The sequence below is a fragment of the Diadema antillarum genome, unplaced genomic scaffold (assembly GCF_040938485.1).
Source record: "Diadema antillarum isolate AM-2024a unplaced genomic scaffold, OU_Dant_1.0 seq00001194_RagTag, whole genome shotgun sequence".
NCBI classification, from domain to species: domain Eukaryota; kingdom Metazoa; phylum Echinodermata; class Echinoidea; order Diadematoida; family Diadematidae; genus Diadema; species Diadema antillarum.
The window spans coordinates 20362-37235 of NW_027271990.1; the positions used below are offsets into that span (position 1 = coordinate 20362).

Below are 16874 nucleotides of genomic sequence, written 5' to 3' on the forward strand. Positions count from 1 at the left end.
TTCTGATAATTCGAGGCGTTTCTGTGTTTATTATGCTCTGTATATACAGTAACAATACTTTTTATGTAGTTGCCTCTTTTAGGGTTTTCTTTTTAGAACCACGTTGTAAAATATTTATGTCAAGTCATTCAAGTTTTGATCAAAGTCTTTCATCATAGCTTTTCATTAAAGTTTCAAAGTTATTTGAAATCGAAATTCTTCCTTTGTATTACAGATATGTTGTCTCCATCACCTACAGATGGTCATACACGAGAATCGTTGAAGCCTACAGGACATGTCATTGGTTTGGGAAATGCACGAAATACCGGTGTGTGGTCTGTACAAAAGAATTATGATATTCAGTAACTTATCTCACAGAGATCAACCTTGGATTCCACACGCTCCCCTTGGCATCCATTCTCTAAACGCACAAAAATAAAATTAAAAGCAGCATATACGTGTAAAGAATTTGCAATCACTTATGGTATAAAATCCAAGCCATGAATTTCTTGAGCATTAAGCATTAGGAGCCATATTGCTCCATAAATTGCCCATAGAATCTCTTACAATATCAAACATTGCGGACAAATGTCATCAATTTTATTTGCTCAAAGGTTCAGCAGTCTCTTTTATAATGTTCTTCATGACTTTTGTTAATGACTGTTAGTTTCATTGCGTATGGTTTGTGTATAAGTTTGTTGTTTCTACATGTGTGTGTATGTGTTGTGTAACTTTTTTTTTAATCTGCTGCTACTGAAAATTTAAAGTGATATTCATTTGAAAACCAGGACAACGACAGCCTACAAGGTGTCAACGACATACAGGACCCGGACAGGGTACATGGATGTTTGCTGTGAGGGCTACACATGGAGCAACTCAAAATACAAATGTGTTACGAACAAAGGTTTGTAACCCAAATCACAGCATTTTCGAAAAAAAGTAACTTTCTTCGAATATTCTCCTTTGAATAATCACCAAGCAAAATATTTCTCCCAATTGTGTGATTAATATTAGGACCCCCCCCCCCCCTTCGTACAGTTTCCTAGAGAAATCTGAAGAAATCTATACTATGACAAAACGCTGCATGAGTGTAGGACTTATAGTGCTTCAAGAAGTGCGGTATGAAAAAAAAACACGCTATCGTGAAGTGATGGCAAAGCAGAAAGAAACAAAATCTTAGCTGATTAAGCATAGAATGTGACACAATCAGGGCCCATACTCGCCCAACGTAATGGCGTAAGAGGCATGAACATGGAGCCAAGGAACTGTACAACTTAGTATTTTACTGGGGAGGATTTAAATAGGTCAAAATTCGATTCTGGTACATAATAATATGCATGTGACGAAAGAGAAAAATAACTGGTGATCTTCGTGATGGAGGGTATGGTTTTTCTTCAGTCTTGAGAGACAATGGAGATGTCTCATCTATAAATCATGTTTCCTTTCTATTAAACCTTGCCATGTTGTAGCTGTATGTATATCACCATGTTGTTGTACATATATATGTAGGCCTACTTCTCGATCTCGGCTGGCTGGCCCAGGGATCTGCTTATTCTTGGGACTCTGCGCGGTGGTTGGATTTATATATATATATATATATATATATATATATATATATATATATATATATATATACATGCTTACGTGTTGTGGGTCTCTTTGCTGGAAAGCTGTCATGAAAGTTGTCAGTCATGTGTATGTACTTTTCCATATTCAAATGACAACAAACGACAATCCAACACGATAAAAAAAAAAATACAAATCAATCTGCAAAAACCATCCCATGATAATTATAATGACTTTGTAGCCCCCAAAGATGAAAATTTCGGGAGAAATAATGGAGAAATTGAAGAATCTTCTGTCAAATGTAAATTCAAATGGCATTAAAGACGCAATATTTAAAAAAATGTAGAAATTTCAAATGTTATTTAAAATTAAGAAAATTGAAAATTATATTTGGTTATGAATTTGTTTTGTGAATTTTCAAATTCTTAAATCTAAAGAATAGAATAAAGAAATTCTGTCCATTTTATCACCTTTGAGGCTTACTCCCTGTGACATTTCAAGCTTGATTAGACAGAAAGCACTTATTTTTCCCCTTTAGTTTCCTACTTTGGTTTGTTTGAGGATATAAAGCGATACAAGGGAACGAAAACGTATCTTTGCTATTTCATTGATGCGTATCATTGTGTTAAATTGGTCTTTTGATTCATTTCTATCTTGAAGGGCATTTGCAAGTGAATAACAAAATGTCAAGGTTTGCTATTTTACTTTGGGTCTTGGAAGACAAAAATCAATGTGTTCATTCTGCATAAAATTTATCTTTATCTACTAGGTTGATAGCAAATTCAATAATCTTTAATGTGGTATACAACACAATGATTCTCATCAAAACCTTCTCTAAGAATATGTACTGAAAAAAGTTTTAGTTTTTTTTTTCTTTTTTTTCCGGGTGTATAAGCCCATTTTGTGTTTGTGTGTGTGTGTTAAAATGTCAGTAACATTTATATTTTGCTCAAGGTTTCAGCAATCTCTTTCATTAGGTTTTTGAGTTCTTTTTGCAGTTTCTACATCAGTGATGGATCCCTTTATTTTTCTGGAAAAAAAAAGAAAAAGAAAAAATGAAAGGTGCCGCATGCGCCCCCTTTTCATTTTCGATTTTAGTGGCATCAGAAAATTGCACTGAAGTCTATCAGCTGATGAAACCCAGAAGTGGCACGAGAAATATTCCCCTCCTCCTTTCACGGAATTCCTGGATCCGCCCCTGTATATAATGTGTGTTTTTCTGTGTTTATTAACAATCTTTACTTTGCGACCGGAAGACCAAGAATTTAACGTGATTTCACTTGAAAAACCAGGACAAATATAGCTTACAAGACTGCAACGAAATACGAGTATGGGGCCCGATTTGGGAATACAGCGGTATAGAGGGCTACGCAATCACGGAGCAACATAAACGTGTGACGGACGTATATGTCTGCATCACTAATCACAGCATTTTAACAAAATCATATATTTTTTCCGAATAATCTTGGGTAGATAAATCGCAACGTAAAATGGTTTTACAAATATGTTTACAACAACATTAATTGTACAAGATTTTGAAAGAAAAATATGATTTTAAAGGATTCACACAAAAAAGCCTTGGTTTGTAGGAGATGTATTTTCAAAGCGCCTCTGTGAAAGTGTATAACCCATGAAAAACGATCTGTTCTCCGTTTCGGTATTGCTGCTAATATTGAAGGTTAGGAAATCGAAACATAATGCACATTGTGCTGAAGTGGCATCCCATTGAGAATCTGAAAAGCTATAGCTTTCAAATGACATCACTGCTCTCACAATGCCTCGAAACTTTAGTACTTTATCACTACAACATGAAAGGAACAAAGAGAAAGTAATACATGGCCACGTTCTGTCCATCGCTAACAACTGCATTTCAAGTGCCTCTAAGAAATTCTGGTCTCGCGTTAGTCAGTGGGCTACGGCAGTGCTGTTATAAAGTAGAATTACAAAACTGAAAAGGTAATTTCCATGTACTGTTGTGGTAACCCTGTGAGTAACTTGAAATCCATATATAGCAAATACTGTTTTGAGAATAATCAGTAACTGAAGTAATTTGTGACGATAACACAAAGGGAAAATAGAGAAAGTAATACCAGGGACAGGATAAGAAAGAAACGTGTAAATGATCTCAGTTACACTTGAAGTAATTATAAAAATATCTGTTTTATATATATGCAAATGTACACCCTTCTCCAGAACCTCCTGAATCTTTGACAACCACCCAACCAGAGACGACAACGTTCTTAAACTCCAACACTGAGTCGTCAAGGTAAAGATCTCTCCCAGTTATTTCCTGTCCTTTAGTCATTCAAAAATGACATCTCCATACAGATGGCATTGACGTCAACAATTCCACGCAGCAGCAGAGCATCGTACATCGGCGTCGCAAAATGTGGACGACCGTCTCACCAGAGACGACAACTTCATTGAACGCTGGACAGTCGCCAACAAATGAGACGGTGAAACCATTTCACTCGCCGAATCAAGCACGTATGTGTGCGACAATGCTGATATTTCTTGCCATAGTAGTTCCATGCTATGTAATCGCTGGATGTCTGGGATACGGATATATACGACACAAAAGACGTTTGAGGAAGAACAGTAGGCCTAAGAACAAGTAAGTATGTGGACCTGCAACACTAACCGCTGTCTTTCATCAAATTCTCAACGAAGAGTTTCGATACTCTTGGTTCTCAAGATATTGAGTTTTAACATCTAACCTTTTTTTCACTTGAAGTAATCAAAAGTGTATTGTCTCTTTACAGAATTGCGAATGCAACGGGGTAAAGCGGAATCGGGTGTCGTCATATCAAGTCCAAAAAGAAAGTATTAAAAAAATCCATTTTATGAATGTTTGGCAGCGCATGTGAATGAAAGTGAACATGTACATGTATACTGTTTTGGGAGCGGAGGGGAGGGGGCATTTGTGCAAAAAGATATATTGAATGATTTAAGAATGAAATTGATTTTTTACTCCTGGTATTAGTTATTTCTTTTACCAAGCATTCTCACGGGACCTCCTCGAAACGTTACTCTAATCTTTGATAAAGGTAAAGTCTAGCAACTCTAGTTTTGGTTGGTAAAGGGAGAAGAAGAAGGAGCTGTCATTTAATATTTACCTTTTCGTCTTCCTTTTACAGTTACGCTTTAGAAAATAACCGATAACCAGCAGCGGAAAAAAGAACCACTGATTGAAGCAATGTGATGTATTCACTCCATGCTTAGTACATATTGTCCTTCCAGCAGAACTAATTACCAGAGTTATTTTCTTTCCCACTGTAAATGTACAAATGATAACATTTACAAGGGTTAATTTTTTTTTTCGTAATGCCACAATTTGGTTCATAGCTATCTCCCAAGTGAGAGAGGCTACTATGCAAGATAGCGTACGACACATTGTTCATGTTTATCTACAGTTTTCCTTATATAGAAACAAAGTGCATAAGCCATGAAAGTAAAAGAGAAAAATGAGAACTTAATCATTAGTTTAACATACTAACTTTGAAATTTGATTATTAATGAGCAGATGAATAAGTATGACATTATATAATGCGTACAACAGATGCAACTTATACTGCAACAGCATCTTATTGTCATTCGCCATTCAGCAGCGAAGAGCATCCCACGCTTCCGGCCCACCTTCTCCCTAATGACGAACACGATGTCGTGGACAAGGGTTCAGCCGAGCCGCAAGTGATCGTCCAAGAGCGTTCAGTGATCTGCGAGAATACTAGCGTCAACCAGGTTGTGGTCGAAGGTCCTTCCGAGTGTCCCAAGCAAGCAGCTAGGAAGGAATCACTTACTGTGAATATCAATGGTGAAGACGGCTCCGGGGAATCAAATACAGAAGGTTGCTACGCTGAGGTTGGTGACAGCAGCCTTGTTGGAGGAACCGGTCCTGAGTACGGTCGGACCAGTGATCAGACTAAAGGAAAGAAGGAATCACTCTTGACCGTACTCATGAATAAAGTGAAGCCGAAAAGACTAAACAGACTCAGGCACACATACATGGAGGGTCTTTTTCCTCAGAAGACCTGCGACCGACAGCAGACAGGGGAGGTTGCTGAAATAGACGATTGCTACACGGAGGTCGGAAAAGTCGTTCATGGAGGGGCCGGCAACCAAGATGAGTATGCGGTTATTGATGATGTGCAAACGGATGTGTAGTACGATCCCATCATCGATAGCGAAACACTGGAAGATGGAATGGGAGAGTTGGTGTAGCCAACGACTGTAGATTATTCAAACAAGGGGCAGTGCCAACTGATGCAATCATATTGGATTAATCGAGGAGGATGAGAACACTGACAATGAATCTCCCAGAGGATAGGGCGATCAAAGCAGCGAAACACTCTACATAAACCAAAACGTTTAAAAAGAATTATAAATTGGGCTTTAGCATGTCTTCAATCTGATTGATTAACTTTCGTGCATTCACTTTTACTGACCCACACTAAGCCATACGTCAGGTAAATTCAAAAGGCATAGCTCAAGCCTAGGTGTACCGGACGCATGAAGGAGAAAAAGATTGAATTTCATGAATTTACGGGCCCGCATAGAAAGCCAGCTCTCAATTGAAAATTGTTATTAATTTGTAAACAAATTAAGTCGTCTATTCACTGGAAAGATGGCGGCCTCTGCTAGTAAGCGATTTGATCAGTTTACTGATTTTGTATAATTTCACAACTGCAACAGGCAGTGAAAACACCCAAAACAACTCAAATATGGACTGTCAGTTCTCCGGAAATTTGTTCAGAGGAGGAAGTGAAATAGGCCTTAAAGGCCTAGAGGAAATCTTGTCATATCTCTGTACCTGTAAACGAAACAACAAGCATAAAGGAGGCTGTACACACAAAAAAGTCAAAGCGTTTTGCTCTTTAAAAATTGAATTTCTTGAAAACTAGAAGAGTGAACAATGATAAGGCTTTCCTTGTAAAAATGAAGAAAAGCGACAGGACCAATGTAAAGCAGCATCCTTTATCAGTAATGTCTCGAGTTAGATGCTGCTCAATTTAGATACCGTATGAGAAAGGTGTGTCTGAACACAGCAGTATACTTTGCAAACCGTATGATGTAGAAAATACCAGATGAAAGGCCATCAAAGTGATGAAAAGAAAAGTCAAAGGGATTTAATGCATGGTCTCAAAGGAAACGATAGATGCCCCGTTATGGACATGGATAAAAAAATCTTATCCAAACCAAATCCTCTAGGCTGATGTGAATGGTTATGAGAGAGGCAAAAGTAGGGGATTCCTGATGAAGATGGAGACAAATAAGTGATGTGGTTTGCTAATTTACCTCGGGGAAATGGACTCTCTCCAAGATGGCCACTGACATCTGTGAAGCTACTGGTTATGCAAAGCATATCACACTTATCATTCATTGCAAGAAACTAGATCATCACTTGTGTATATAGACCATGCTGGGTATTCATCTATAGGGATATCATGTCTGTGTCAGGTCACCACAACCTGGGAGACATCCATACAAAATTTTGCATGATGACATAGTGAGCATACCAATTAAAGCGTCAAATGTCTGAGATTCTTTCTGAAAATCGTCCTGATCAACCATCAACATCTGTAACATCAGATGACTAATACAAAAAATGTCGACGTTGATGGTAATACATGTAGCATAAATTATAGATATTGCACTCGGTCATTTCCAACAGTCAACTGGAAATGATTTTGAGCTCTGAAGAGATTGTCGACCAACAACCACAACTACTACCATAACCACCGTCACCACAACCACAATAGAACCGATTTTTTTAAATTTTTTTTTTTAGAACAATGAACATGAACCAAGAAAATATGTGGCCCCAGCAGAATCATTTCCATGGCTGTATCAAAATGAAATCATGTAAATAATGTAAATGTGTTTCGACAAAAATTGTTAGACTTTTTAAGACGTTTGTATTGACTGTTCAAACTCGGATTTTTTTTCAAAATTTGGATATGAAAATATGAGCACAAGACTACAAGACAAAATAAATGATAAGCCATGAAATTTCCCCCTTGCTCTTGTTTAAGCTCTTTTATCCAAAATATAAAACATAATGATTTATACTCTGAATGTCAAGTGTTTTTTTTTTTTGTGTGTGTGTGTGTGTGTGTGTGTGTTAAAACTACGGGCCTCAGTACCTCCGATAGTACATGTCATTGATGGGCACAGCCCCTTCGTGAATAGCATGCATCATTTTTTGGAATCACATATGCCCGAAATTTTAACCAGAAACTCAGGGCAAAGTATATTTGTTTATTATATTTTGCATCAGAGCTTTGTCCTCTAAAGGGATCGTATAGTTTTGGTTGAGACCTAATTTCAGGTTTCTAACATTTTTTTGGTGAGATAATGAGAAACCTCCCATAAAATATGAAAGAGCATGTAATTCTATGAGGAATTCAACGTTTATTAGATAAAAATTGGTTTTGAAATGGCTGAGATATCCAAAAAGAGCGATTCTAATAAAGTGTGGGACCCACACTTTATTACGATTGCTTTGTTTTACTTTGCTTTTGAATGTTTCAGTCATTTCAAACCCGATTTTCATCAAATAAACTTTGAATTCCTCTTAAAATGGTATGTTCTGTACTATATCATTAGTGTTTTCTTGGTATCTCGCAAAAGTTAAAAGCCAAAATTCTCATCTCCACCAATACTGTACCATCCCTTTAACCAGAATCTCAGAGCAAAGTACTTTGTATATCAGTTATTGGTTGAAAAATCTTCACGTGATTGCTTGTATATTTGCAAGTATTTTCGAATGTTGGCATGTTTTGAACATGGTATACTATATGTATTAGGAAACTGACGCCATCATTTTCACGGTGATATTTTCCAAGCACTATGACAACATTTCCAATTGATACATTATTTGTCGAAAAGACTGTGATATTATTTGTAATGAACAATCGACTCCCAGAATACAGCGGCTATACGAGAGCTCGACGGCTGGCCGGCGTGTGCAAATCTTACGGTGTCACCTGGGACCTGTATTTTATATACGTTTTTTAATTTCCAATCAATGGCTCTGTGGCCGGTGACCAGATGCCGATGGAGCACCAGCTGCCTTTCCCCCTTCTGTTGTTTGAATGTTTTATCCAAAATATAAAACACATTACATATCCCTCTCTAACTTCGAGTTTCTACTTTAAACTATGGACCTCAATGCCTCAATGGTACTATTCACTTCGATGCTGCCCGGGCCTGAGTGAATAGTACTATTTTTAGTCATCTCTGTCCATAGTTTCAACCAGAAGATTTCAAGGCAAAGCACGCAAGTACTCGTATATCTTATTTTCAGAGAAGGGTGGAGTTACGTATAAATTGTAGAGAAAAAAATTGCCATTTTCCAACCATAAAATTCACGTGCAAAATAAAGCAATTTACAACGTATATAGTTAAGTTGCTAATTATCTGTTGGGATAGTATTCTAAAAGGGTATTGTGCCATATAATAGCGACTTCGTAGAACCGCTCTGTATGAAAATCTTTATAGCGTTGAATATGATAAAATTGTAGTCCTGATAATAAATCAATGAATATGAATATGACAAACCTTTTACATACAGCGTAAAGCCCAGTACATTTAAAAATTTAAGAATATATGTTTTCATAAGACTCTTAAAAATCACATACTACTTGAGATCCGTGGGTAACTTGGTCCACAACCCTACTACTGCTAGTTGTAAAAAATCTTGGACAGTAAAAAAATGGTTGAAAATTTGACTGAGAGCGAAGGTTTCTTGCCGGATGATAGTTGTTATTAACTGCGGCAGATATACGTGGGACCTAGTTCTTGCAAACACATTACCTCAGTTAAAATGCTCATTGGGAGCACGAGTAGCCAATGATTGAATTGAATTGAATTGAATTGAATTGAATTGAATCTGTAATCAATTGTAAGAAATTGTTTTGTTTTATTTTATATCGGTTTGTAGCTTAATTCATTATGCGCTGTCTTATGTATTTCCTGAGGGTCCCATATCGTACAAGCTTTGCTTTTTTGTTGGACCCTCCATTTCCATTCCCATCATTGTATTGTATTGTATTATATGCAAATGTAGACTTTTACATTGAAAAAAATCATTTTTTTTTCTTTATTTGTTACTCATTTTCACATGCGCTTTGTTAAATCACGTTTTTTGCAATTATTACAAACACGTTCTGCTTATACATTGTATATAATTTTCCTGTTTATTTGATGGAAAAGAAAATAAATTTGAATTTTGAAATCTAGCCACAGAGTTTTGTATTGGTTGCAACTTTTCAATTTTAGTAGCAGGCCTAAGTACGCGAATTATTCAAGTTCATGAAGACCAATTCTTTGAAAACAACATTTTCAAGAAAGTTTACTGAGTGAAGAACGGTCTCATGAATGTATGTATGTTGTTGATGTGTGTATGTGTGTGTGTGTGTGTTTGTGTGTGTGTGTGTGTGTGTGTGTGTGTGTGTGTGTGTGTGAGTGTATACATATATGATATTGTGAAGGGGGATGCACGAAGAAAGATGCAGACCAAAACCAAAACTTGTCCCAGAGTTATCAAACGAGAGCTAAATTTTCTCGATCCCGCCACCTCTTACTTTTCGCATTCCTCCGCGATGGACTTCCACGGCCATTCAAAGAGGTGCACCATAGCTGAGCGACCGTCCACCGTGTTGGGATTCTTGTAATTCGCCTGAGCCACAGCGGCCAGGCAGAGTACGAACAGCGCAACGTACATATTGCTGTTTCAAAGAAATTGAAAAAAATCACAGTAACGGGACAATTTCATTTCAGTAATTCTTTTCATCAGTATCACGACGGGACCCTCCACAACAATAACTTTAAAAATAGTGAATCGGTCCATATACAATTTCAGGGTATGAAACTATAACTTATTACCCACATCTTACAGAAAACCCCATCTGATTATTTGCTTCAATGGTCAAAGAGAAATGAGGATTTTTGTTGAGCATTCCCATTGTGTTCAGACATTAATATGCAGTTCCAAGATCATCCAAGTGCTAAACTTCGAAGAATCAGACCCATGACATCCTTGTGACAACAATGCACATTTCTCTGTGACCACTTAACCAAATTTAATGGGGTTTTCTGCAAACTGTAGGTAAGATGTTACATTTCAAGACTCTGAAATACTATTCAGACGGTTTAGTCATATTGGAAGTTATCAATGCAAAAATCCTAATGTTTTTTTTTTTTGAGGGGGGACATTCTGTATGATAAAAAAAGTCACGGAATTAAAAACTGTCGTATTCTTTCATGAAATAATGTCGCAGAAACAATCACACTAAAACAAATTTAACATGAAGTGATGTCAATGCCTTTCCTAATTTCAGTTTCTGACATGAAATCAGAAGGAAAAACTTGAACTTGTATCCCTTCTAAAAATCCATAATTTTCTGTGTGCATTATTATATGCATGTGTAGGGTTAATTTTTTTTATAACTTAGACAGCAATAGTCTAGCAATAACGACTTTTCAAACGACGAGGAATGCCAATATATAGATCTATTCGGTTTAAAAACACTGTAATACTAGTATATGTCGGCAATAACTCGGGACAAAATAGGAAGAAATACGCTTAATGGGTTATGCAATAAGTCATACAGATGCATTGCTTTGTGTGTACATATACATCAACAGATAGGCATACTGAAGGGGGCCCAGTTTTGGCTGAAATAGGGTATAACATTAAAAAAAAATCCAAACCGAACAGGTCTACACGAAACAGGATCTGTTAAAGATTCTTTTGTGAACTGACCAATGAGATAGTTGTTATGAACGAATGTCATACCATCACCTCTTTTACTTTTTCATGATCATGTGCTTTAATTGAGGCCAATATCGCTAATCTATTGATGAAGACATACAAAACTTTGCGATTCAAAATCTGTTTTACCGTGCACTCCCGTTACAACGAACCACGGTCAAAACGAAATTCTCGTTACAACGCAGTCAAAATTCAGGTCCAAAAATTGTTATCGGTGTAATCATCTTTGCACAATACTGCTCAGCGTTAGCGAAATTTCGATATCGCGGAAAAAACAAACAAACAAACAAACAAACACACGCACACCGGTCCCGAGGACTTTGTTATATCGGGAGCGTGCGGTAATTCAATATTGATGAAACCGAAGAGTCCTCCACGATGATATTACTTCTTCTGATTACTTAAGAAGAGCTAAAAGAAAAAAACAACAACGAAAAGTCGCTTAGAATTGGGATGTAATGATGAGTATCAGCATTCTAAACGATTTGAATATAAGAACAACCAAAGAGGGATGAGACCTTCTCTGAATTGTTGAATATCAGCAAAGTCCGATTTTCAACTTACACTTTTCTCAGCGTCAGAGCCACACCGCCTCAGTCGTTTACTTTGTCAGTCTGTACTCGGGCTTCAAGCAGTAATTGAGAATCTTCAGACAGCGCGAGTAATATATAATCGTATTTATTCTTAGCCGGATAATCATTCTTCATCCAAACAGATTGCAATTTTCACATGCTATCTGAGGATTCTGGGTTGAGTAAATATTTCTGATGTGTAGTCGCCATAACCGTTAAGACAAGGGAATAATCGTGGTCTGATAACGAGAATTATGCAACCTCTTATCACGGTTCACCTGTTTTTAATAATTATTTATAACCCTTGACTGAGGTTACAGTCGGACGATGTCGAGGTTGTATCCCCCTGGAATGATTCAAACATCAAACAGTCATGATATTGATTCTTCATAGTGGCCAAATTAAAAACGTATTAAAGGAATATTTCGGTTAAGGTGATAATGATAACATGTGCTCTGCAGTTTATATCATAGAGTTCCGAGACAACCGACAAACATGTATATATATTTTTTTCATTTCATTTCAATTTATTTTCATATTTCTCACATATATCACAGTAAAGTATATAAATACGAAAATTATACAAAACATAATTTAGATGAGACTTCATCAGAATGTACAGAAGTTTGATTTGGTATAAACACGAGGTCTGTATGCATGCGAATTAAACTGTGGTCATAATGCGAAAACAGATATGATAGGGCCTGCGTAAAAGCATTAGCTTGTACAGCCGCAGGTCCCGTGAGTAATCAGATTAGGGAAAGTTTAAAGTACGGATGTTTTTTAAGACCAACTATATCTGGGGAAACCGATTAAAACAAACAAAACAAAAAATCCAATTAAATATATGTCACTAAATAAAAATACAAAAAACAGAAAGGTCACATGTTGCAGCAGTGAACAACAACTGCAGAGATTCAAGGGGTTTGTTGCAGAGTATAGAAAATGGCGTAACTGTATGTCATAAATACATATATATATATATATACTTCGAAACCTGGTGAATACGCCACCAGACAGCTTTAATAGCACTTTAGTGATTTTTGAAGTGTCACAGAGTTATTCTTTTTATTATTATTTTTTTTTTGCAGGCGTGTTTAGGCTAATAAATGGTATTTAGCTCACAGTAGAAAAAAAAGTAGTTCGGTTATTGCAGCGCATGTCTCCGACTCGTGGATCTAATCAGTTAAGATAAGACGCATAATCGTTTTGTAACAATTTCGTATGCAATGTAGGGCCTAACTTTATATCCTTATTTGCCCCTTTCTAGTCCTATTCACGTTGCGTATGATAGGGCAGTTGTACTGTTTTGGACTGCACTTGCTTCTTCAGCAGTACTTCAGATGAGAAGTCATAAATTTCATTCCCCCATGCTCTTCAAAACGAATTTCGTACGTGATAAGCAACGTGGTTTTTAAATGAACACGTCATGATATTTTCCTATTAGATACAGATCTTATGAGTTCACTGGCACTACCAACATGTGGTGCCTTTCTCTGCCCGGATATCTTTCTTGCACGTGGCAAACTAATTTAGAAACAAAGGGTGAATGCAGTCAACAACCCCTGGATGATAATCACTAATTAACCAGTTAGAATTACTAGGTAAATGAAATATTATTCGCTATATTACGAGCCATAAAATTGTCACATCAAAACAATTAATTTCCTCTCGCAAACACATTAACTTTCTTTCTTTCGAGCGAAATCTGTGAATCGCAAATTAATTGCCATGCATGACAATGTATTCTTGGCAGGACATATACCATGCCATGTTTAAGTCCTCGTTTACAGTGGATACACGCAAGATACATAACAGTAAAAGGTTAATCAAAATTAGACGAATGAAAGAAATTTATCTGAATGCAAACTTTCGCAGCTTGACTCAGGCAGAACAGCAATCATCAGTCACAGTCGTATGTTATTCATATGCAAATTAGATGAGGTTCATATGCAAATTAGATGAGGTTCATATGCAAATGATATGAGGCATTGTCATGGTGTCACAAATTACCCACTTTATACTTTAACTGAACACAATTTTGACGAAATTCACTCTTTAGCATTCATTCCAGGAAAAACTATATTCTGATATTTTCTTAGGGGTGAATGATTTAGCAACGCTTACTTTGTAAAGAAGTGAATTAATGATACAAGTGATATAGAATGATATTTCAGGTACAATCCAAGGAGTAAAGACGATATTGACTTTATGTAAGTAGCATGCGTAATGCTGACTGAGGTATCATTGTTTTGTGGGAAAAACATTCAAAGACTTCAATATTAACAGAAAACTGTTCGATTTTATTGAAACGTTATTGTATTGTTTGTGACATTTGACTCTTGCTATATAGCAAAGAAAACTGGCACAAACTGGAATCCCCCTACAGCCTTTGTAAAAAAAAAGTCACAGTAAAGAGTTAATCATTTCAATCTCTCTTGATATAAGCGTGTATTTTCTTTCGAGAGGGATTATGTAAACCAGTGGAACCGAAGACATGAATGTTACATCGGTTTTAACATGAGAATGTTATGATTCACAACATGATTCTGATTCGAATGTTAACGACTGTAATCTTGAAAAAGAGAACAATGTTTTTGCAAGATTTACATTGTATATTGCCGAATTAAAGAGTGACTATGTCATCCCTGGGAAACCGCAGTACGACGATCTACAGAGTTTTCTCTTCCAATTTGTATCACGTCATGGTAAGAGCCACTGGTGTTTGTGGGGCATATATATTGTGTGATACGTTATGATGAAGTCACAAAAGTTTGGAGTTGGTTCATGTCCACATGAGTACAAAATAATGACCTTTCTTCTTTTTTTCCCCTCTCTCTGTCTCTCTCTCTTGGTTAGCACTTTACTCGTTTACAAAGAGACTTGCCTAAGGTTACATTATATGGAATTCATCAGTCTTGTTCAAACAAAGAATGAATTTGCGTTGACCAGATGGCCAGAACGGTCCGTCGACTCACACTTGGAAAAGGACCCATTTCATTATTTTGCATTGCATGTATTATTAACATTTTTCCAAATACAGACTGTACAACTTCCGTTGTCAGGTGGATGTGCTGGCAAACACCATTTATAAAGATTACTTGAATAATCACTACATCCCAGATGCTTATCTCAGTGAATTGGCAGTTTTCGTAATGTATTCACATTCATGGATGTTTCATTCCCGGGAACAAAGAGACGAATTATCCTTTCAACCTCTTTTTCTTAAATGAAAATTCAATTGCAGGAATCCAGTTATAACACACTGTTAGCGTAAACTGTCTATTCAAAAACAATACATGTACATGTACTAGTATGCCCTGTTAGTACAAATGATTCTTTTTCTGCTCATGCGCAGAATGGATCCCCGAACTCATCCTTCTGCAGGCGTTGTATGGCTAGCAATCATCTAGCAATTACAATTACTTTATAATGAAAGGGGTGTGTCGTTGGTAGGAAAACCTGATGATGTACGTTCAGCATCATGATGATGTTGTGTCTTGGGAGTGCATGGGGATAGTATTTGGATGCGAGGGTCGTGTCGTTCGAGTTTTCAGGTGCATGTGTGTGTGTTGTGTGTGTGTGTGTGTGTGTGTGTGTGTGTGTGTGTGTGTGTGTGAGTGTGTGTGTGTGTTTGTGTGTGTATGTGTGTATGTTGGTGAATGTGGGTGTGGGGTGGTTTATGTTTTGGTTAATCGGGGGTTGGTGGGATTAGGATTTGATTTGAAGAAGGATAGTTATAAATGGTATGACAGATATTGGTAGGATTTAATATTTAGGATAGATGTAGTTGTATCGATTGGGAGGGGAAGGGTTGGTCGTTTTTTTTTCTTATAAATGATTTCATTCTAGATTTGTATAATGTTTTTTGTTTTTTATGTATATGACTTTGTAAATGTTAAGGAGTTACATGATTTAATATATTCATGGGATATAGGTTTGGTACATTCAAAACTTTCTCGTGAAGAAATTGTTAGTAGGGTTTATTTATAATGGAGTTATCTATGTTGAAGAGAGATTATTTTGCAGTATAAATTGACAAATGGATTGGTTTGTGTTTTGAATTGCATTTGTACCGTTTTTTGTTCATGTTACACCCAGAATGGGTTGATTTATGAATGATTTGAATGAAATCAATAAATATCAAGGAAAAAAAGTGTGTGTGTGTGTGTGTGTGTATGTGTGTGTGTCTTGTCGTGGAAAGGGATCAGCATTGTGTTCGTGTTATAGTTTGGGAGTGCCTGGGGATAGAATATTCAAATGGAAGGTGCGTGTCGTTGGAGTTTTTATGGGTGTGAGTAGCGAACAGTGGGAGCACATCAGGATTATGCACATCATTGCGTGTTTTCTAGGAGTTGAACATAAGATCTTGATATGCGTTCTTTTTACGAGATAGGTTACTCCAACCGGCCCTCTAGATTTCTAGGTGTGATATTTCGTGTCAGAGAAGTTCAGTGATAAGAACTTTACATTATTAAGAGCAGCTGCATTTTAAAATGTTCTGTGTTCCTACGAAATTATATGGGGACAGTCCTCCAGCTTCGACGTTTTTGTTAGCTGAAATTTCACACACGTTTATCATTTTGATGGTTTTCTGTTTTGTAGTGGATTTTTTTTTTTTTTTTTTTGCTTATTGAAGAGGTTATATTTGTTAATTTTTTGTTACCACTCATATGCCAGTTAAGAATCATTACTACTTGTACAGTTGCAATAATTTGAAAGATTCAGTCCCCCTCCCCGTCCCGAAAAAAGACCGCCTATCTCATCCTGCTTACTTGCCATTTCTGTAGTACATTAATTGTTAATGACCTCCTGTTTTTCCCAGTCCTCGATCATTGTCCGAACTTCGTAATCGGAGTTGTGGGTCCATGATTAATTATTCAAAACTGATAGAGGTATGTGTCTCAGCGAACTATACGTGACATCTTTCTGTTTCTCACCATTCATTTTGGGTGAAGACAAAGTTATGTAGAAACAAAGGT

The 16874-nt window shown here is 36.7% G+C and overlaps 1 pseudogene; it reads right to left on the minus strand.

Moving 5' to 3' along the window:
- Positions 1–10270, minus strand: part of LOC139744602 (pancreatic alpha-amylase pseudogene) — a 28106-nt pseudogene extending 17836 nt beyond the window's left edge.
- Positions 10271–16874: the final 6604 nt, after the last annotated feature.